The sequence below is a fragment of the Theropithecus gelada genome, chromosome 2 (assembly GCF_003255815.1).
Source record: "Theropithecus gelada isolate Dixy chromosome 2, Tgel_1.0, whole genome shotgun sequence".
Lineage (NCBI taxonomy): Eukaryota > Metazoa > Chordata > Mammalia > Primates > Cercopithecidae > Theropithecus > Theropithecus gelada.
In genome coordinates this window covers 67,372,650-67,397,127 of record NC_037669.1, presented here as the reverse complement: position 1 = coordinate 67,397,127, position 24,478 = coordinate 67,372,650, and the positions used below count along the sequence as shown (strand labels likewise).

Below are 24,478 nucleotides of genomic sequence, written 5' to 3'. Positions count from 1 at the left end.
GAAAACTATGCCTAGAGAAAGATCCATTGGCCATCTCTTTCAATGTGCACACTATACACAGAAAGTTTTTCTTTGCACAAGTGCACACACAGTTCATTGCTATTGAGGTTGTTCCTGAGGTATGAGTAAAGCACTATGGGTCATTTCCAATATCATTTTATAGGCATTTTCCCCCGAAGATTTCTGGCCTACAGACCAACTTTAGTACTTTCTGGGCTAAGTATAAAACAAGAATTTCCATTATTTTTACTTTACTTCCAAGCCTATATAATATTTCATCTTATCCAATAAAAAATCTGAACATGAGCTACCAAGAACCTTTATGCCACCATATAACCTTTATGCCAAAATATAAATATTTTACTCAAGGTAAACAATTTTTTCTAAGTTGTATACTACAGAGTAAAGCTTACTTTCTCGAAACAGGCTGCATGTGGTGGCTCAAGCCTGTAATCCCAGCACTTTGGGAGGCTGGGGTAGAAGGACCACCTGAGCCCAGGATTTTGAGACCAGAAACATAGTGAGATCCCATCTCTACAAAAAAATTAAAAATTAGCTGAACATGGTGGTGAGAACCTGTAGTCCCAGCTGCTCAAGAGACTGAGGTGAGAGGATCATTTGCACCTGGGAGGTTGAGGCTGCAGTGAGCCAGGGTTGAGCCACTGCACTCCAGCTTGGGTGACAGAGCGAGACTCCTCTCAAAAAAAAAAAGAACAAAAACCAAAAAAAAAAAAAAAAAAACAGCTTTAAAAAATCGGGCATAATAGGCCCCCATTCTATGTCTATAATTACAAGTAAAATGTACACAATAAAAAAAGAAATCTGGCCAGGCACAGTGGCTCACACCTGTAATCCCAACACCTTGGGAGGCCGAGACGGGAGGATCACGAGGTCAGGAGATCGAGACCATCCTGGCTAACATGGTGAAACCTGTCTCTACTAAAAAACAGAAAAAATTGGCCAGGTGCGGTGGCTCACACCTGTAATCCCAGCACTTTGGGAGGCCGAGGCGGGCGGATCACGAGGGCAGGAGGTCAAGATCATCCTGGCGAACACGGTGAAACCCCGTCTCTACTAAAACTACAAAAAAAATCAGCCGGGTGTGGTGGTGGGCACCTGTAGTCCCAGCTTCTTGGGAGGCTGAGGCAGGAGAATGGTGTGAACTCAGGAGCCGGAGCTTGCAGTGAGCCAAGATGGTGCCACTGCACTGCAGCCTGGGCGACAGAGCAAGACTCCTCTCAAAAAAAAAACAAAAAAGAAAAAAAAGAAACCCTTCCCCCTGGGGGTGGAGGTATGAAAAGACAACTCTGTCAAGTTCTCAGGTGTTTCATTCATTGTGACTGTAAGGAAAGGCAGGTCGGGGAGTTTCTCTGGTAGACCTCAGCACTGCTCAGGCTTGTTTTGCTTCGATTTTTGGCACTTTGGATCGCTTTTTCTAATAAACTATACTCATGTACCTGTTTACACATGCATATGTAGATATATATGGTAGACTCTTTTTCCTTTTTAGATGAGGTCTTGCTATGTTTCCCAAGCTAGTCTTAAACTTTGGCCTCAAGGGAGACACCCACCTCAGCCTCCCTAAGTGCTAGGATTACAGGCGTGAGCCACCACATCGGCCAATAGGGTATACTCAAAGTATGTATTTCTTTGTATTTATAATGAAATTTAAGATTAATCCAATGCTTTGCTTTCATTGTTCAAGCCTCCTATTCATAATAAGAGAAGAGTTCTCAGCACCCAGGGCCTTTTGACTCTACATGTAACCTTCAGGAGTTACGCCATCAAACACTTACGACCACCTACTATGTGCTAGGTTTAGTGGATCCAATGGGGAATACAAAACAGCATTTGACCTAAAAGATCATATAAAATCAGTGTGTGGTGGGCAAGGGGCAAACCACAATACCACAGTGCAGTAAGTCTATGAGAAGGGTGGGGATACGATGCCCTGGGCACTCAGAAGACAGTTTCTTTGCACATACAATTCTAAATGAAAACCATTCTGTATTTTAAAATAAGGGGAAAAGTGCATCAAAGTCCTAATTCTTCCCAGGTTGACTATTTCAGTGCTTTTTAAAATTTTTCAAACATCAGATTCTTTGACAGAAAAAAAAGAGTACCTTTTTCTTCCTTTTTGTCCTACTGTGTTGGTCCCTCTACCAACTTTACCTTGTGAAATTGCCTATAAGGTAAAGTAAAGCCTCACTACTCCGTATCTGTGAATTTAGCTACTCAGTAAAATTTAATTGTAACCCTCAAGTCAGTATTTACAGTGTTTTTGTGGTCCTTTGAGGACATACACAGAAGAGAGAAAATTTCAAGTTCCCCAACACACATTTCCAGCTGAGGTCCTACAAGGTGATGACATTCTGACTTCTTGTCTCAGCTCTTACACTCTACACAAGGTTCCTTTATGTGGCCTACTTAATGTCGTGTTTTGCTCATTTTTGTGCTTTTTGTCGGTGATTTCATTGCTTAAAGAGGCCCCTAAGCATAATGCTAAAGGGCTGTCCAGTGTTCCTAAGTGGAAGGAGGCTGAGATGTGCCTGACCGAGACCGCTTTGTTCAGGCATGAGTTTTAGTACTGTTGGCTGTGGGTTCAATATTAATGAATCAACAGTATATATTAAATAAGGTGACTTTAAACAGAAACACACATAAAACAAGGTTAAGTGTTGTGACCAGAGACTCACAGGAACCTAACCTGTATTTCCCCTGGGAACAATGGTTCAGAATTCACTTAATTCAGTGTTCACAGTGACTTTATAGACCATAACCACCTCAAACAGCAAGAATTAAGTACTGGCCATGAGCAGAGAGAAGGGGTAGCCATTTCAGGCTTGGAACGAGGGAAGGGGAAGAGAGAAGAGAAGCAGAGAGGTTCTAGAAAAGAAGCTATCTAAAATGAAATTTTTGTAAGGACTATGAGGAGAAAAGTAGGAGAGGTTTAGTGACATAGGAGCTGTGGAATCACAGCACAAACCCTGGTACAGGGCCACATCCTAGGACTGCAAGGACATACCGACCACATTCCACAGGACTATATAGTCTATCTGGGAATGTGGTAGGCAGGAGAGATGCATGTAAGATCATCTATTTACCCTATCAGAACACAAATTTCAAAATGTCCATGGTTTGGGGTCTTTTTATTCCCATGAAAACTTCTAGGGTAGTAACTTTTACAAAAGCACAGGAAGCCTTCAGAGTGAGTTACATGCTGCCACCTCATCCACATCACAAGAACAAACTTCTGACCCTGGTCCGGTGTGATCTGTGGCTCGGCGCATATATACCACACCCTACCCAGTGCCCACATACCACACTATGCAGAACCACTTACTTACAAGTAGGAGAGGTGGAGTGCAGTGGTGCAATCACAGCTGATGGCAGCCCAGAACTCCTAGGCTCAAGTGATCCTCCTGCCTTGGCCTCCCAGAGTGCTAGGATTATTTGCATGAGCCACGGAGCCCAGACTACTAGGGTTTAAAGTATTCAATGACTGCCTCAGGAAACATGGGATCTGAAAGCCAGACATGACAGCAGTTCTGACAAGTGGTCCTCCATAGAAAATCCAACTTGGGAAAGTGTATTTTATGCTTGCTTATACTCTTTCAAAAACTAAACTGAAGTGAAAAACATCTGTCCACCAGAATACCCTTAAATGACAGTCCCTAGACCATCTAAGTAGAATTTTAAAATACTTTTAATAAAGGCAATTGACTTCAATGGCTAATATTTAGTTTCTTTCCTTGATAAAGCCTTGCTTCTGAAAGCGTAACACTAGACCAGGAGCAGCAGCAGCATCTTGGAACTTCTTAGAAATGCAGAATCTCAGACCCCATCCCAGGTCTCTGAATAGGAGTCTTTTTAACAAGACTCCCAGGTAATACACATGCACCATGATGTTTGGAACGCCCCAGAGAGCTGTGACTACGATGAAGTCATTATTACCAGCTGACACTTTTTATTCACTCTCAATATTGTGGACTCTTGGATCTGATCAAACTGTGGGATGGTAATTGGTGGGAGGGTCCCCTTGTTCCCGAGTCAACTTGAAGTGAAGCATTGCTGACTTCACACATTGTGTACAGGGCAGCCTGACTCTGCTCCATCCCTCTTGCACCCAGAGCATGAGGATGAATCTCCACCTCGCATTTACTCACCAATCTTGGCTTTAAGTAAAAAGATGCATGGGCCCTACTCTAATGGTTCCATGGCTCAAGAGTTCTTTCCTTAGTCCCTCTTCTAGGCCAGACTGATCCTGAGGCCCAGACTTGGAAACATTTTATCTCACAACCCTGATTCTGCAAAGCTGGGCTTTCTGCCCATTAGTTGCCTTCTTGTACATGATCTTCAACTTTCACAGGGACCTTGCCTGAAGCCAGGGTCCACATGCCTGCCCCTGAACCTATTTCTGTCCATTCAGATGCCACCACTTGCCTGTCTCCTCAGACCTCTGCCCGTTACTTCCTTATCTCCTTCTATGGCACTAGCCTCCCAAGAGTCGCTCTACCTCCAGACTGCACTGAAACTGCATCAAGCCTGCAGTTTTCACTCATTCATTCTTTTTTTTGAGACAGAGTTTCCTTCTGTCGCCCAGGCTGGGATGCAGTGGCAAGATCTCAGCACACTGCAACCTCCACCTCCCAGAATCACATGGTTCATATATATATATTTTTTTCGGGAGACAGAGTCTCACTCTATCACCCAGGATGGAGTACAGTGGTGTGATCTCAGCTCACTGCAACCTGCGCCTCCTGGGTTCAAGCAATTCTTGTGCCTGAGCCCCTGAGTGGCTGGGATAAAAGGCACGTGCTGCTACACCCAGCTAATTTTTGTATTTTAGTGGAGACAGGGTTTCACCATGTTGGCCAGGTTGGTCTCGAACTCCTGACCTCGGTGATCTGCCTGCCTCAGCCTCCCAAAGTTCTGGGATTACAGGCATGAGCCACCGTGCCCAGCCAAATAAATACTTGAAAGTACTATGTGTTCAAGCCCCGAACAAAACAGATCAATTCCTGTGCTCATGGAGCTTATATTCTTGTATAAGATAATAAATACTAAAATAATAATAGATAATAAAAACTAAGTAAAATACAGAGTGTGCTGGATGATATTAGTGCCATGAAAAAAAAAAAATTGAACTGAAAAGGTAGCCAGGGAGCACTTGGGCCGGGGGGTGTTCAATTTTTTATGAGTATTTAGGGAAGGCCTCACTGAAAGGTGACCTTAGGGACCCTATACACCACTGAACAGCCTAAACTGCAGGACCTAGCTTATTCTTGTTTTCAGCTATTCCACCTCTTCCCAGCTTGAACCTCCAGTCTATTAAGCTTAGTGTAAGACACTCACAACGACCCCCTGCTCCCAGTTCTAAAAGCCATCTGGATATCGATTCTGATATAACTATTGCTAGTCTCCAGATGATGTATCCAACCCTAAACCATTGTTCTCGTACCGTCCATCCACCTCTGTGGAACAACCTGCACCTCCAAAGCTTCATCTGCTACCCAAGTTCATACTACACCACTGCTGCCTGAGCCCAACACTGAGCCTAAGCTGTCCCATGTACACAGAAAATGACCACAGGTCATCTTGTTCTTGACAAGGAAGACCCAGAGGTTTAATAAAAGAGGAGGAAAATTCTGCCCAAGTCAGAATTTTAGATAAACAAGATAAAACTATTTGAGGGCTCAGGAATGTGTCATTCTACAACTTACCTCTTCTAAGAAACTCACTGCAGAAGGTATCACAGGAAGCGTTCATGCCTCAGACACCAGGCAAACAAGGAGGGAAGATTTCAGCACATCCAAGCCCCTGGTATAGGTGTGCCGGTGAAGGGAAGGGGGAACTGAAAGCACAGGCCTCTTTTAAGGACTTCATGAGTCATTTTGTTGAAGTCTAATCAATCCCCAGCTGGAGGAAACCTGCTAGATAACTGAGTTCAGGTTGTCCAGCGGACTTCACATGATGATGGAAACGTGCTGTCCGATAGGGTGGCCACTAAACCCATGTGGCTGTCGGGCATTCGGAATGTCAGCGTGACTGAAGAACTATACCTTAAATTGTATTTAATTTGAACTAATTTAAATGAAAATAGCCACATGTGGCAATGAATACCAAATCAGACCACACAGATCTAATCTAAAGCCCTAATTTGCTTGGCAAAGATGAAGCCTAGAAACTTCAGTGGCATAGGTATACCACAGGCTAGCCACAAACCCAAGCACTAATCCTCCACATGGCATCAGACTTGAGGGCTTCCAAATTGCTTTCATATGTACTACCCCATCCGATCCTTTCATCAGAAACATAAGCAGGTTCAATTCTCATATTCCTCCAATGTTCAGAAGCGAACATTTGCCCCATGCCAGCGGGTTCCTCCCTGATTAGCCAGAACTCCTCCTGTGCAGACCCACTATGCACTATGCTGTGCTGGCTCACGCTCTGAAGCAGGGACGCCATCTAAAGAGTTGATTACCGACATACAAGTTGAACAAGATGCTGGAAGATGACATTTGCCAGCAGAACCACCGGAGAATCTGTCCTATGTCACTGGGCCCAGTCCGTGACAAAACATTTATGCAAATTAAGTCTCCTAGAATAGTTTTACCAGGTAGGGAGCTACAATTAATCTCTTATATATTCTATTATAGTGATCATGACCCTCAACAATTAGGACTCAACTAATTTGCGGGATACCTTTTTAAAATCCTACGTTCACTCTGTCCTCAAGACTTACTGGCAAAAACACTCCTATAATTAGAACTGAACAGTTGCCAACATGTCCCAATCAGACCCAAATTACTATCTACAAAAATTACTGATTACCAAAAATAAGAATGAAAAAGGGTCTCTGAGATACTATTTTACTAAATATAGGAATACACAGTACAACTTAATCCTCCACAGAGAGGTGGTTGCCAGAACCAAACCTGTTGGCTGCCTAGCATTTCATGTTCCTACAAGAACTGGATGCAAAAGCCTAATTATGGCTTGATTCAAACGACGCTATCAAAATGCTTCCTGCGTGGGGCGGGAGATATAAGGGCTTTGCTCCTTTCATTCCCTGTCAGGGAGTCTGGGTGGTTTTTTTTCTTGGAGTCACCTCATTCCGCTGAGACAAATCCAGCCCTAGAAGGAGCAGTTTACAAAAAAGCAGGGAATGCTGTCAGCAGGGAGCACAGAGCTTAGCTTTGATCACAGCTGCAGACCCCACCTGCTTAAAAAGGCAGCAGCAATGATACAACTCTTCATTCCCTTGCTCAAAAACAGAAGAAATCAGCAGAGATAAGCCGACAGGGAAAACATTACACAAATTGCTGACCCTGCTGCAGGCTGAGAAGAGCTGCCTCTGCTCGGCTTTGATTTTCCAAAGCCTGAGCCTGAGGGAGAGCCAGTTTGACTTTCTTCTTTCCTAGTGCTCCCGATGGCAAGGCACATTCAGATGGAGCCTGGAGGAATACCAAGTGCAGAAGAAAGGGAAATAAATAAATAAACAAAACAAGAACACAGGCTAAACCGTGGAGAAGAGCTGCCATCAGCAACTAGGAAGATCATATCCCTAGTCGAAAGCAACTCGGTTTTACAGGTTTTTGCTAAAACACACAGAGCCCAGAGCTGTGGCTGTGATCTTTGTCATGTTGTTGTCCTGCTGAGTGAGGCAAATAAGTATGTGCCATAAGCCTTACTTATGCATTTTCTATTCCTATTGTTTAGTACGTGTCCAAAGAAAACAACAACAGGGCTGCCATCCACGTCAGTGAGGGGAGCTGGAAACAGAGCACTGCATGGCCAGCAGTTTTTTCTTCGACACAAACACAGATTGTTCTCTGCTTTATAAGCAGCCTATTTGCTGCTTAATGGTCATCCACAGTGTGCCTTTAGAACAGGGTTCAAAATGAGCCACCAGGTCAAATGGTGCGTGCCCCAGTCTGTTTTCCCCTAAGCATTCTAGCACCCCGCTGCAGCTTCCAAAATTGATTCCACTATAATACAGTCACTGCTGCCATCCAGGTGCCACATTTATTGAGTGCCCAGCATTTGCTGGGCATTTTTCTAGGCCCCAGCTATACAGCATTGCACAAGAAAAACATGGCTCCTGCTTGCATGGGACCTGCAGTTTGGCAGGAAAAAAGTGCAGGTCCTTTGATCCAGTAACAGAGCTTACACATTAGGCCAAGGCCACAAACTGCTGCCCCCAGAAGCCAAACAGATGGAGTCTAGCAGGCAGGTGGGGGTCTGTGGCAGAATGGAGGGCACTTGTCCCACATAATGGAGACAGCTGGCCCCAGCTCTAGCCAATTGTTACCATGTGGGGATGTGGGCCCAGCAACTGCCAGAACTTCCGTTATTTCAAGAGCAGCTGTAAATTCAGACTTTTACACAAAATCTTCCAATTTTTAAGTGTTGACAACCAATTTGAAGTCTTTAAAAACTCACTGAGAGCCAGAAGTGACCCAAGGGCCGCTAGCTTGCAACTTTTACATCCACAGACTTAGTTCCATCTCCCCAATTCCTTAATATATTCTATATATCTCAATACGTAGCTGCTTCACCAATGTGACTGGTTTATCACTGCTTCCAGACCCAGAACAATTGTTTTTACTTTGGGATGTGCCTCAAGTTGTGTCCCCGCCTAGCACATCTCCCCGCTTTCTTTCCGTGCCTGGTCAGATCCCACCCATCTTTAGTTCCCTGTTCAAGACTTTTACTCCACTAAGCTTGCAGACCACCCTGGGATCCCCTTCTTTGAATCACTATGTCTCTTGCAACGGGGCCAGGGCTTGCTCAGCAGTCCTCGAATTCTGCCCTCTGCGTATCTTGTCTTGTCTCCACAACCAGACTAAATGCTCCACATTGGCTGCTTCACCAAGAAAATGTCCTGTGTTTATCAGGAGGTCACGTGTTCTGGAAGTCAGCAAATGACTGACTGACCACAGCAAGGAGGTTAAGAGCTCAGGCTCTGAAGTCACGCAGCCTGAGATTAAGTTAACTTAATCTCTCTGAGCCTCAGTTTCCCTATTCATAACCTGGGGTGATAAGAAAATGAGGACATAACCCAAATTCATTCGGGGCTTGTGAGATCATCAAATGAGATAATCTCTATAAAGCACTTAGCACAATGCCTGGTATGCAGTAAGCCCTTGATAAATGCTAGCTATTATTGTTATGGACTGATTGCCTGATTCAGCCAATGCTATTGTTAAACAAGCATTGCATCAATGGAGCTTTGTTCTTAGCAAATATTATTGACCACTTACTCTGTGTTAACATGTTCTAAACAAATTGCATGTGTTAGCTCATCTAATTTTCCTAATTCTCCCCCATTTTATGGATAGCAGAAGCACAGAGAGTTTAAATGGCTTGTTCAAGGCCATACAGACAGAGCTGAGATCTGAAGCTGCCAGCTGGCTCCAGAGCCCATACTCTTAACCATAATACTCTATGGCCTCGCTACATTTCTAATGGCAGGGGACAGCTTTCTGACCTCAGCCTTCCCAAATCAGAAACAGGATTTGGCTTTGTGGACCATGGCTTAAGATGACAGAATGATCAGGGCCTGGTTTGAGCCAGACTACATCTCAGAAGTTCCAGGAAGGAACTTGCTTTTGCCAGTTTCACCAAGGGCTGTCAGTCTGTTCAATAAACTAATCATGACAAGGAAAGAAGAAAAATGCCCAGAAAGTACAAGATCATATCTATTATTATAGAAGGGGAAACTGTGATATAGATGAATATTAACGACAAAGGTGTTCTACTGATAACAGAATAACTGAAGAGGGAATCAGAACAATATACCTAGCCTCGAATATCCACACAGAAGACAGGAAAGAGGCAAATGTGTCTTCCTTAACTTTTGAAAAGAAGGAAAGTGATGAAACCATAGACCATGAACTCAAACTATGTGATATAGGCAGATAAGGGATGAAGTAGGTGATCCCCAGAAGTTACTATGGATTCACAAACTGATGCCATCCCTTGGACTAGCCCGCACCTGGGAATCCTGTGCAAAGATTGTGTCTGGATTTTAACAAAACATATGACAATCTCCTATGGTCTCTTTAGGGGCAAAATACAAAGTATGGGTGTATGATTATATAGTTGTCTACACTGACATTTGACCGTAGAGGTGAGACTGATTTCAACCTGAAGGAAGGTATCTAGTGGAAGAGTACAAAGTTCGACCTCAGCCTTCCTCATTCAACATTCTATTCACTGTCTTAGGTGAAATCACAGAATGTTCATTCTAATTCCTTAAGGCCAGAAGCTGTATCTAATTCTTCTTTAGTTCCATAGTGCCTAACCTTGTGCTTGCTCCAAAAAATGATTGCTCATTAGATTTCAGGAGTCAAGTTTACAAACAGTGTTACAAAGGTGTAAAAGATCAAGAAATAACCTAGGTGACAGATTCCAGTTCCAAAAAGTTTGTAACAGGTGGATGGGATATGCCGAATCTAGCAAGGTGAAACTGGGACAAATGTAAAGATTGTGAACTAGCTAGCACAGAAGAAGAATTATACTTAAAGACGAATATGAAGAGTTTCAGCTAGTCATAAACTAAGAATATAGTGAGTTAAGGTTTCCTATGATAAGTAGATGACTGACAAAGTAATATTCACAAAAACCAAAAGCAATAGCTTCTCTCTGGTCAAACCTGAAGTATTATATTTAAACTGGAGGATACTTTAAAAGGGTCTGGACCAAAACAATAAATAAAGGGAGGGGTTGAGGGACAGTGACAAAGTAGTGTGCCCAAAAAGAGACCAAGATGGACAAAGAGTTGGAAATTTGGACCTATAAGAATAAGGCAGAAGAGGTTGATCTGGACGACTGAGAAAGGATGCAATAGTAATCAATCCTCCAGATAGCTGAAGGCAGACGTTTGAAAAGAGAACTTACTCTATATGGATCCAGAATTGAAATTAATGTGAAGAAAGCAGATTTCAATCAGATTTAAAGGACAACTTTTAAGCCCTCTAGCCTGCTTCGGAGTAGGAGGGTCCTCATTTATAAGTGAATTTGTGGGTATCGACTAAGCAATCACACAGCAGTGACAGCGCAGGGGGGAATTAATCCACAAAATAAAGGCTTACAAAAGAGAAGATTTTGCAAGACTTTTCAGTTCCATGACTGGCTGCATTACAGATAGTCATCACCAAGAGGAGTGATGTCAGTGTTAACTTCAAGTCTTACAATGCAGAGATGACTTAGTTGGGGTCGTTAGAGAAAGCTTAAAGCAAAATGTAATAAATATGGTAGAGAAAATGGAATGTACCAAAGCAGAAAAAAAAAAGCTGCAGTTTATGGCAAATTTGGGAAATAGTGAGTACATCTACTTGTCGGGGTAGGGTGCGGCGGCGGGGGCGGGGGGGGGGGTGCCTGATCAGCAAGAATGAGGGATTAAGCTTAGAAAATGAGGAGAAAGATGCAGAGGGTCTGGAATTCAGCTCAGCTCAGGCATTTAGGCTTTTGTCCTGTAGGCAAACCATCAAGAACTTCTGAGGAGACCAGTTCAAAGACGAGATCGTCAGATGTTCATTCATTTGGATCTTCAAATGCACATATGGATGCATCTGGACCCTCAGAGAGTTATATGATAAGTCAGACACAATGTAAGCTTCAGAGCATGTGAAGATTGGGCAAATTATCCAGAACCATTTTTAATTAAACTAAAAAATATTTTCTTAGGGCTTGTATATATTATTGTAGAAAAGGAAACAGAAGATGTACCAGATAACCTTGATGGTGCTTCTATCAAGGAAGAGCTTGATGGTGCACCTCTGGAAGATGTAGATAGAATTCCTATTGATGCTACTCCCATTGATGATCTTGATGGAATCCCTATAAAAAGTCCTGATGATGATCTTGATGGAGTGCCTTTGGATGCAACTGAAGACTCAAAGAAGAAGGAACCCATATTTAAAGTTGACTCATCAAAATGGGAAGCTGTGGACGAATCTGAATTGGAAGCACAGGTTGTTACAACTTCAAAATGGGAGTTATTTGACCAGCATGAAGAATCGGAAGAAAAACAAAATCAAAATCAAGAAGAAAGTGACGATGAAGAGGATACTCAGAGTTCCGAATCTGAAGAACATCATCTGTACTCTAATCCAATCAAAGAAGAAATGACTGAGTCCAAGTTCTCTAAGTACTCGGAAATGAGCTAGGAAAAACAAGCCAAACTTTGTGAAATTGAGCTCAAAGTCATGAAGTTTCAGGATGAATTGGAATTTTGGAAAAAGACCTAAAAAACCAGGCCAGAGTTTTTAGGAGCAAGTAGAACACTACAGAGATAAACATCTTAAACACGAGAAAGAGTTAGAAGGAGAATGAGAAAGAGACAAGAAAGACAAGGAAAAACTGGAATCTAGCTCCAAAGACAAGAAGGAAAAAGATGAGTATACTCCAACAAGGAAGGAAAGGAAAAGGCGACACAGTACATCCTCCAGCCTATCTCACAGTAGCAGTGGTAGATGAGTGAAATCCCCATCACCAAAATCGGAGTGATCAGAGCATTCAGGAAGACCTCAGAAAGAGAGCTTAAAAAAAAAAAAAAAAAAAACTTCGAAGAAGACAGCCATATCCAAAATGGCATTTCAGAACTGTCAGACTGGCATTACTACAGGAAAGAAACAAGACGTGGAGTGAGACTGTGGTGGCAAGGACAACAGGGAGGACACTGTAGCAAGAGATGAGGAAATAGAGGCCTGAATTCAAAAAAAGGTGGTGAGACCAAAAAGAGGGATTTATATGAAAGGGATTGAATAGGAAGAATTAAAAGGATTTGCTGATGGAGTCAATGTGGAGTAGGGAATCAAAGACAGAAACACATGACTTAGAGAACCCAAACATGTCCACCTGCATAACGACAAGACCAAAAACCCAAAAACATCTAAAGTCACAACTGGTTCCCAAATTACTGATTCATCACAGCTTTGCATCATATGTTCAGAGCATATTTTTCACACATACAAAATGTAAGATTTTTGTAGTTAGGTTTGAATTTACTAGAAGCCAGTCATCAAAGGTTTATTGAAGAGATGTTCACAAAAATTAAATTCTCCAAGGACAAGAAGATATTCCAGGCCAATACTAATCAAAAGAAAGCTGGGATAGCCATGTTACTATCAGACAGAATAGATGGTAAGGCAAAAAGCATTATTAGTGATACATTTTAACCAACCAAGAAGATAAAACAATTATAAACTAACTAATAACACCAAATAACATGCCTCAAAATATAAAGTAAAAACTGATTGGTCTACAGGAAGAAACTGACAAGACTGACAACATAAGAGATTTTCACACATCTCTTTCAATTCAAAACAGACAGATGAAAAAGACAAAATATATCAGTAAAGACACAAAAAATAAACAGCCCAACAAGTTTTCATCCAATGGACAGACATGAAGCACAGCAGCTAACAATTCGAAAATCAACATTACTTTTAAGACTAAAACCAAAAGTGAATGAAAACTGAGACCATTCTAGACATAAAATTAATCTCAACCAATTTCAAAACAATGATATAATTCTCTAGCAGAAATGCAATTAAGTTAGAAATCAATAACAAAAACTTTCCTATAAAAATCTATATGCTTGGAAAGGAGAAACATTTCCAAAATTTCATGAGTAAAACGAGAAAATACGTGGAATGAAACAGTAATGAAAATTCAGTACATTTCCAAACCTGTGAGAGGAAAATAAAGCAGATACTTGAAAGAAAATTTAGTTTTAAATGAAGAAAGGGTCAATGTTAGTAAGTTACTAACATCTATGTGCAGAATCTAACAAACTTCCAAGATGTAGATGAAATAAAACGATACAGGTAAAAGCAAAAGTAATAAATAGAAGACAAACAGAAAGAGGATCAAGACTGTGAAATGGGTCGGGCATGGTGGCTCACACCTGTAATCCCAGCACTTCGGGAGACCAAGGTGGGTGGATCACCTGAAGTAAGGAGTTCGAGACCAGCCTGACCAACATGGTGAAACCCCATCTCTACTTAAAATAGAAAAATTAGCTGGGCGTGGTGGTGGGTGCCTGTAATCCCAGCTACTCGGGAGGCTGAGACAGGAGAATCACTTGAACCCGGGAGGCAGAGGTTGCAGTGAGCAGAGATCATGCCACTGCACTCCAGCCTGGGCGCCAGAATGAGACTCCGTCTCAAGGGAAAAAAAAAATTAGCTAATCAAATATACCCCTTACAAAAATAATTTTTTAAAAAAAGAGAGACAGCACGAATATTAGGAATGTAAAAGACAACAATTACAGATCTGTGGAGAAAACAGATGAGAGCAAATAAAAACAACTCTATGCCAGAAACTTTGAAAATTCAGAAGAAATGGACAAAATTTTGGAAAAATAAAACCTATGAAAACTGATTCAGAGAAATAAAGAACCAGAAAAGTCCTATAACAATTAGAAAATCTGAATAAATGGTTAAGAATTTTCCCATAAAGAAAGACACAATGGCGTTTTTGTTTTGTTTTGTTTTTTTTTGGTGAATGCTACTGAAGATTCAAGGAATGTATCATTTCAATAATACATGCACTGCTTCAGAGAACAGAAAAGGCAATGCCCTTCTGACTAAGTCATTTTATCAGGAAAGGACAGTACAACAATGGGAAATTATAGGCCAATCTTCCCTCCTCCCATACATACCCTCCTCCTGACTGTAGGCACCCAAAGAGTTTGCAAGCCAAATCCGGCATCATGTTTAAATAATACATCATAATCAAGACAGGTTTATCCCAGAAATGCAAGGCTGAACTTGTTCGAAATTTTACACATGCCATTCATTACATTAACAAATTAAAGGAGAAAATTTTTAAGATCATCCCAAGGATGAGGGAAAAAATGCAATAAAATTCAAAACTATTTAGAATAAAAAACTCTTTGCAAACTAAGAATAACATGAATCTTTCTTAACTTGATAAAGGCTATCTACAAAAGCAAGTATCATATTTAATGGTAAAATGTTGAAAGCATTTTCTTAAAGATAAAGAACAAGATAAATATATTACCACCATATCTATTCGGGATTGTACTGGAGGGCCTAGACCAGTGCAATAAAATGAAAAAGAAAAAGAAACGAAGAATATAAAGACTGGAAAGGAAGAAACCAAACTGTCATTACTTGCATTACTACTGCCTATATAGAAAACTGGACAGAAATGATAAATAAGAGTTAATAGTAGAGTCTGGCAAGGTAGCTGGGTATGAAATCAATTTTTAAAAGTGAATTACATTTTTATATATGTTAATGTGCCACATAATAACATTGTGGTCAAAGATGAACTGCATATGGTGGTCCCATAAGAGTATAATATTCTAATTTTACTGTACCTTTTCCATATTTAGATATGTTGAGATATACAAATACCACTGTGTTACAACTGTCTACAGTAATCAGGACAGTCACATGCTGTACAGGTTTGTAGCCTAGGAGCAATAGGCTACACCACAGAGCCTACGTGTATAGTAGACTATGCCATCTAGGTTTGTGTAAGTGCAATCTATGATGTTCAGATAATAAAACTGCCTAATGATGCATTTCTCAGAATGTATCCCTATCATTAAGCAATGCATGACTGTACTTTAAACAGGCAGTTTATAAATAATTTTTTTAAAAAAGGTATCATTTTTATCAAGCAATAAATCCAACAAAAAATGTGTAAGCCTTTAATGGAAAAAAATTATAAAATTTTATTGAAAGACATTAAAGAAAACTTAAATAGAGTCATACCATATTACTGGAAAGAGTCACAAAATGTTTTAGTCTCTCCAAACTGATTAACAGATTCAAAGCAATTCCAATCAAAATGTTTTTCATGGAACTTGACAAGCTGATTCTAAGATATAAAGCTACAGTAATTAAGAAAGTATGGTACTAGCACATGATAGACAAGTAAATCAGTGGGGCTGAACAGACAGCCTAGAAACAGATCCACACATACATGTTAACTTTATTTATGAGAGTGAGCACTGCAGGATGTATGAGGAAAGGATAGACTATTTAATAAATGAAGCCAGGATACAGTTATCCATATGGGAAAAATGAAACTAGATCCCCTATTGCATAACATATAAAAAATCTATTCCAGGTGGACTAAGGACTTAAATGCAAAATGCAAAAGAATAAAAATTTTAGAAGACACTACAGGAGAGTATCTTTATAACATTCAAATCATAAAAACTTTCTTAAATGAGAACCAAAAGCACATCCATAAAGGAACATACTGAGAAATTCTACAGCATTGAGATTAAAAACTTCTGTTTATGAAAATACTACAAGGAGACTAAAACATAAACTATAAACTGTAAGAAAATATTTGCAACATATTTAACCAATAAAGGACTAGTATCCAGAATACTAGAAGAATCCTATAAATCAAAAAGAAAGGAAGTCCTACTGAAAAACAGGGGATACAACAGACAGACATTTCATAGTAGAGGAAACACCAATGGCTCATAAACACATGAAAAGATGCTCAGCTTCACTAGTAATTAGGAAAATGCAAATTAAAATTATAACAGAAACTATTTCATACCCCTTCAGATTGTCAAATCTTAAAATTTGAACCATATAAGTGTTGGCATGAAGGTGGAATCAGGAATATTCTTATACATTGCTGGTTAAAGTATAAGTTGAAATAAATTGGTACAACCACTTTGGAAAACAGTTTGACACTGCCCATTAAAGGCTAACATATCACTGTACCCTAATCCCAGAAATTCCATTCCTAGGTATAGGGCTTAACCAAAAAGTTGCACAAGTACACCATGAAACATGTACAGTGATATCTGCAGCAGCATTTTCTTAATAGCCCAAACTGGAAACCATTTATTAGTGGTTCCACAGAACAACAGATAAACAAACAGCACTATATTCAGACAACGGGATAGTACACTGCAGGATAGAAAAGAACAATCTACAACTCTATGCATCATCATGGATAAATCTTTTTAAAATCAAAAGGAACAAGTAATAGAAGAACCATATAGTATGATTCCATTACATAAAGTCCAAAAGCAAGCACAGCTAAAAACTAAACTTGAGATATATGCACGAATGGTAAAACTATATGGAAAAGTAATGACTGACACAAAATTTAGAGTTGTGGTTACCAGAAGTTAAGGTGGGAAATACAATTGGGATTGGTCCCACAGGGAATCTCTAGGAAATTGGTGATATTCTATTTCTTAAGATTGGAGGCCAGGCATGGTGGCTCACGTCTATAATCCTTCCACTTTCAGCACTTGGAGAAGTTGAAGTGGGAGGATCACTTGAGCCCAGGAGTTCAACCAGCCTGCAGTAACAGAGCAAAACCCTATCTCTACAAAAAATAAAAAAATTAGGTGGGCATGCCTGTAGTCTTAACTACTCAGGAGGCTGAGATGGGAGGATCACTTGAGCTCAGGAGTTTGAGGCTGCAGTGACCTATGATCACATCACTGTCCTCCAGCCTGGGTGATAGACAGAGACCCTGTCTCTTTAAAAAAAAAAAAATCAGTGGTAGTTACATGAATATTCAGTTCGTTACTATTCTTTAATTTGTGTAATTGTATACGCTTAATTTGTGTAATTTGTATACGCTTCAAATATTATTGCATATTTCATAAGAAAACATTTTAAGAAAATAACCCTACAAACATTCAAAAAAGACATACAAAAGGCAAACCTCCATAGATAACTGAGCCCAGTAGTTCATTAAATAATAAAGGCAACAATACCAGAGGCAAATAAAGAAAACTGGCCACTATCCAGAATTATGATTAAAGTACAGATCACCACAAAAGATTTTAAGTTCTGTATAAAGAAGAATTCCTCTAACAAAAGCCAAAACGCTGAGATTCCTTTTCCAAAATTAGGTTTTATCATTCATTCAGCTGTGCAGGCTACAAACCCAGGCATCATCCTCCATGTTGCCTTCTTCCTCATTCCCTAAATCCATTTGAGTTCTTAAAATCTTAACTCCCTAGTCAGGCTACACTCACGCCTCATAAGGACACTATTAATAGTCTTGAAACTGGCCTAAAAAGCTCTTTACACTACAACACCAGTGATCTCCCATCATATGCTGAAAATCCTCCACTGGCTTCTCACTACTCTTAGAAAAAGGATAAAAATTCTTAACATTACTTAAAAGGCACTATACTGTCTGGGTTCTGGCTAAATTATCAGCCTTTTATTGATCCCCTGCCCCCACATATACACCCTTTCTCTGTGTTCCAGCCACCTTGATCTTCTTGCAATTTCTTGAAAACATATAAAATTCCCTCCTGCCACAGACCCTTTGCACATGATGGATCTACTATATATTCCTGAAGTCCACCACCTTTCTTAGGTTAACTCCTACTTGTACTTCAGTACTCAAACCAAACATTTCCCCAGGGGATCCTCCTTCTCCTCCTAATTCCCTCACGAGGCGAGGTCAGCCATCTCTCATGGCAGTATGAAACTTTTCCTTTGCACCACTTTCCAAGGTTTTAATTTTACTTTTTGTGTATGCAAGTATTTAATACTTCTCTCCCCATCAGACTACACATTCTAGAAGGGCAGAAGCCAAGTCAAGTTTTTGATTACCATTGGCAGGCCCCTGGCAGAGAAGCCTGCACACAGTAGGAACTCATAAACTATTTGTTGAATGAATGGACTGATGAACAGATACTCAAGTCTAAAGCAGTCACAATTAAACAACCACCATTACCATCACATAGGATAACAAGACCCCAAAAGATAGAAAATGAAGTCAGTATCTGGCTTAACTCTCATGCCCAAGCCTCAAGAGGACAGCCCATCTTAAAATGCCAGGGGACTTTGAAATAGTATGATTAACAGAAACAAGTAACACTGACCTATACAGAAGATGGAAAGATCTATGTGGCTCTGGTTTAAAAACAAAAGCAAAACTGTTTTCACACAAACCTGGAGCAAGGCTGAATCTTTCTGATAAAAACGTACCAGGCCAGGCGAGGTGGCTCATGCCTATGATCCTAGAACTTTTGGGAGGCCAAGGCAGGAGGACTGCTCGAGGCCAGGAGTTTGAGACCAGCCTGAGCAACACAGCAAGACCCTGCCTCTACTATTTAAAAAATATTTAATTTTTTAAAAAAGGTATGATAAACCTTACTTACCAAGTAAAATTTTCGGATTTGAAATATGCATCTGAAACCATGGATCACAATACAGCTTCTGAAAGTAAGGATATATAGTGCTGCTACATTCAGAACATAAGCTTCACAACTAGAATTTTGAAAGCTTGACCTGTGTGATTAATCCAGCATTTAATATAAAGTGGAGATCCTTTGCCAACAGTTTTATTCAGATCACTAACTTATACAGCATTAAGTGAAGTCCTTTTAACTGTTATGTCCCTTAAAACAAGCAGATGGGACAAATGCTGACAACTGTAATCTTAAATATCAAGTTGAAAGTGAAGTCAATTTCTTCCAGTAAGAACTAAATCCTTATTTTTCTGAAGCATTAGGATATTCTAAGGATAGAAAACAAATCTAAATTGGTTGGCAAGCTTATTTGGAATGGCATAAAGGTACTTAATACCATATGTGAGAAGGTGTTTTATTCTTTGCTAAAAAAAAGTGTCTTTGGGTTCTAATAAGGTGTCAAAAGTGACAGCCACAAAGAAAAACTCTGGGTGTGTATGTGCTCTGGGTTTATAGCGTACGTGCACACCCAAAGTGGCAGGAGTCAGGAGAAGAGATGATCATCAGAAGAGACATTACTTTTTGCCTTTCACTCTGTCATTTAAAGTATACCACATAATTACAAATCTGGGATGTAAAGTGGTATTTCATCCATCACGAGACTAAAATCAGGCAAACTAACCAAAAGACAAACATGCCATGATATTAGAGGTGTATTCCATCACTTGATGTGCTGTACAACTCAGAGAATCAAGCAATTCTCCTGCCTCAGCCTTCTGAGTAACTGGAATTACAGGTGCCCGCCACCACACCCGTATTTTTAGTGGAGGCAGAATATAGAAGTAAATAAAGTAAAAAGTATGGTGGTCTGCACTCAAGGCAATTTTCTTTTCTCTTTTTTTTTTTGACAGTCTCACTCTGTCACCCAGGCTAGAGTGCAGTGATGCAATCTCGGCTCACTGCAACCTCCACTCCTGGGTTCAAGCGATTCTCGTGCCTCAGCCTCCCAAGTAGCTGGGATTACAGGCATGTGCCACCATGCTCAGCTCATTTTTGTATTCATAAGTAGAGATGGGGTTTCGTCATGTTGGCCAGGCTGGTCTTGAACTCCCGACCCCAGGTGATCCGCTCACCTTGGTGTCCCAAAGTGCTGGGATTACAGGTGTAAGACACCATGCACAGCCTCAGGTGAGATTTTCAAGAAGGGCTTGCATTTCAGAAAAAAGAAAGCCCTTATACCCTACATGAAATGAAATAAACGTAATAATTAGATAATTCATCAGTGCTGGTTTGAGTTTTCTCAAATACGAACTTAGCATTTAAGTCAGGTAGTCAATTTGACACTACAAATGCAGTTTTTCTCATAGTTTTGGTGCACCATTTTATTATTTATATAAAATTACAGAGCAGAAAGAAGAGACCATATCATTAGGAGTCTTTAATTGGCAGAGACTGACGAGAGTCCCCGAACCCCAACACTAATTTCCTAGCAGAGGCAATCCCTGCCCTGACATAACTTAGGCTTTGAGAAAAAAGGTATAAGACTCTCTTTGAAAATAAGAATGGTTGTTCCATGAAGCAGTGTGCCTTTTAAGCTTCTAGTCAAATATCACATCACTAAAAAAAAAATGTATGGTAAGTAGCCACTAAAAATGGTTTTTGCCATCAATCCATGTATGAAATATTAATGAAGCTTATTTCATTCTCAAAAAATAAGGATAGATAGAAGGTCTATTACAGTTTTCCTATACCCCAAAAAGATTGTTTTACGTACTTCCTGGAAAAAGTGGACCTCCACAGGAAGCCACAGCAATAGAAAATTTGGAGAATAAATATATACTCTAAATCACAGTTTCAGGATATTATAAAACTCTCCAGGAAAAGAGAGTAAGACAAACACAAAACAGAAAACATGATCCACTTCATGAAAGTCCTAATTTATCACTTTAAATTTAACAGAAGTAAGAAGCTCTTATGTGAAAAGGACAATAGAAACATATAACAGCTAATATTTCCTTTAGTTTAAACTTTCCATAATGCCACACTAAATGAAAATATCTAAAATTGGATCAGAAATTTGCTGATATCCAACCGTTAAAATAGAATTTGTCAATTTCTCTCAACACTCTGCTAATACCTATGTTTTCTGAAGCAAAAACAATTTCCTTGAAAGCTGTTTAAATTGAAACAGCACAAGAATAATCAATGAAAAAAACTGTAAAATGTCATATAAATCACTTCAAATCCAGAAATATACCTCAAGAAGGTCCTTTTCCAACACTCCATGCCCACCAATACAGAGTTCCGCAGCTCTGTTTATTATGTTCCCAGCTTCTATTTATTCAAGAAAGTAGTCAGAGCAGGAAATGGGACAAGTCAAATGATCACAATCAATCTCATCACCTTCGCAACATGCTGGGAATGTAATTAATCCTCTATTTATTTAGGGGACTTCACACCCCTTACATTAAGGCAGCAATTCCCTGTTGGCTTCAGCTGAGATAATTATGTTATAACAAAGATTGGGTTTCAATCATAATAGACAGAAGAAAAAGGAAATTGTACTTGAAGTTGTCAGTTTTTCTAAAAAGCTTTCTTGTGACTCCACTGAAAGAATGCTCTTGACAAAGCTCTACTTAAAGAGAACACTTTCTAAGTATGATAACCACACATATGCCACATTAATCAATGTAAGCCTTTTCTCTGAATAAGATATTAAGACAATTCAAGCATAGTGAAAATTCTACGTGAAGTAGAGAATACTGGTTTTAAAAACCTGACTAAATCAATCACCTAACTCACTTGATCCTGTGGGGCTCCTTCCAAAGAGAATCCTCCTAAGAGTTTTGAGGTACAAAAATACACAAGAACCAAGAGATGAAGGAAAATAGCAATTTGCTTACTCTGTAAAAAGCCATGGCTCCACTGAGCCAAAACCAAGGACTTGAGCAATCTAGAGACAAGTATCAGGGACTAAAACAAGAAAGAACAGAGACATCTAACACAACCACTCAGTTATAGTTATAAAATGGGCCTGATAAACATACTACTCCCTAAATAAAGGTAGGCTATTTTCCATGCTTATTCACCTCTGAAAATGGTTCATACATATCTCCACATTTTCTCCTCTAACCTCCTCCACTTTAAGAAAATTAAGATGAAAATATAAAGGCCTTGCCCAATTTATTTTTATAAACCTTTTATTTATGTATTTTTTTTTTTGACATGGGGTCTCCCTCTGTCACTCAGGCGGGAGTGCTGTGGCATGATCTTGGCTCATTGCAGCCTTGAACTCCTGGGTTCAAGCACATGCCATCACGCCCAGTTAAGTTTTGTTGAGACAGGGTTTCATGTTGCCCAGGCTGGTCTCCAACTCCTGTCCTCAACTGATCCTCCCACCTCAGCCAACACACCTATAAGTGTTGCAATTATAGGTATGAGCCACCACGGCCAGCCCTAAACTTTCTCTATTTTTATCAATGTATCATAATCATGATGTCCATGGTATACGTGTAAGTAAAAATGATAAATGAATTATGTTTCTATTTCTAAAAATTCTCAAATATTTATTTTTTCCAAGTCTGGATTCATGATGATTAGAATGTTTCTATGTATTAAGCTCCTCAGGTACCTGAGTATCTCAATAATATTTCACTACCTTTCATAGCATTTAAGCTCCTGAATAACCAAAATGTCCAAGAAATGGAGCACTACTCAATTTTCAGTTCTTTAGTAAAAGCAAAACAAAATGTGGTCTCATGGAATAGAAAAAGGACATTAGGTAAAAACTAAGAAAATCTAAATAAACTTTAGTTAATAATAACGTATCAATATTGGTTCATTAATTGTGACAAATATATAATTCCAATATAAGAGGTTAACAGGGAAAACTAGGTGGGGGTACATGGGAACTCTGTACTATCTCTGCAATTTTTCTGTAAATCTAAAACTATTCTAAAATAAAGTTTACCTGAAAAACAACAACAACAAAAAAAAAGGATACAAATTCCAAATTTTTTTTAAAATGAACAAAAATATCCCACAAACCTTTAACATTCAAATATATGATGCTTTTGTTAGTTTTTTCAATACACTTAATTACAGGAAGCATTCATATCTTTATAAAAGGTTATTTTAGTCTTAAATCTGTAGGAACATTTGTAATCCTGTGATTTACTGGCACATTTCTTGTAAGAGAAGTCTAATGAAGAGCGACAGTCCCCAGTGGGCACTGCTGAACTACTGGTGATAAGGTACAGAACCATTAAGTAAATCCTTTCTATATGAAACCACGCTGAATGGATCCAAGTGAATGGATACTGCCTTGTACTAATCTTTTCTTATGGAGATAAAAACCCACTTCCATCCAGGATGAATTTGTGGATTTAATTAAAAATAAACAGTAAAACTAAAGAGCAACTTGACATGCCAGAATAAGCACCTTACCAAGAATGATTTTAATCCAAGGAGGTTTAACTTGCTTGAAATTACACACAATTGTTTCTTGAAATTTCTACATGCTAATCATTAGCAGCTAATGTAACACTTAGCATTTCACCATTTGTCAGAGAAGAAACTTCCCATACAAATGTAAAACCACCAAGAGTGTCCGATTTTCACTCTGCGTGCCTGAATTTAACAGATCCCCAAAATCACCTTCCACACTGTGTATTCATTATAAACATCAGTGACTTGGAGGGTGGTAGGTGTCATGGCTTTCCCCCAGCTATGGCTCAAAATGGTATTGCGAAATTACAGCAATGTCTTCATGAGGTGACTGCATGTCCTCCACCTTCACTTTCTTAGAAATGCCACTCACTACTTCTGATCCCAGTGTGACCAAGGCAACTGGACCAGCAAAACTTACCCTTGCTGAGCCAATCACATTCTTCCTCCCCTGGAATTACAAACAAGGGAATCTATCCCCACTGAAAGTAAAGACATGTAAACTCAGAGCTGTGGAGTGGTCATCCTCCATGTGCAGTGAGAGAGAAGAGTGGCAGTGCCTTGCAGAAAGCAGCACCACGCGAGACCACATGTAAGAGCAAGGCGAATGCCTCACTTTCTCATCACCTGACCTCCTGGTATCCAGATGTACTCTTGAAAGTACAGTTCCAGGGGATAACCTATAGTCACCCAATAAAGCTCCTCAATTTTACTATAAAAATCTGAGTGAGTTTCTCTTATGTGACCAATTGACAAGAAGTAGTCAAGAGCCATGCTCCCGTATTCCCAGCTACTCCAGAGGCAGAGGCAAGAGGCTCACTTGAGACCTGGAGCTAGAGGTCACACAGCGAT

At 39.8% G+C, this 24,478-nt stretch overlaps 1 protein-coding gene and 1 pseudogene across 2 annotated transcripts in view; one reads left to right on the top strand and one right to left on the bottom strand.

Annotated features, from left to right (window-relative positions):
- SHQ1 (SHQ1, H/ACA ribonucleoprotein assembly factor) overlaps positions 1 to 24,478 on the bottom strand; it is a 107,324-nt gene that overhangs the window by 17,191 nt on the left and 65,655 nt on the right. The window lies entirely within an intron of this gene.
- LOC112618346 lies at positions 11,271 to 12,657 on the top strand (annotated as a pseudogene).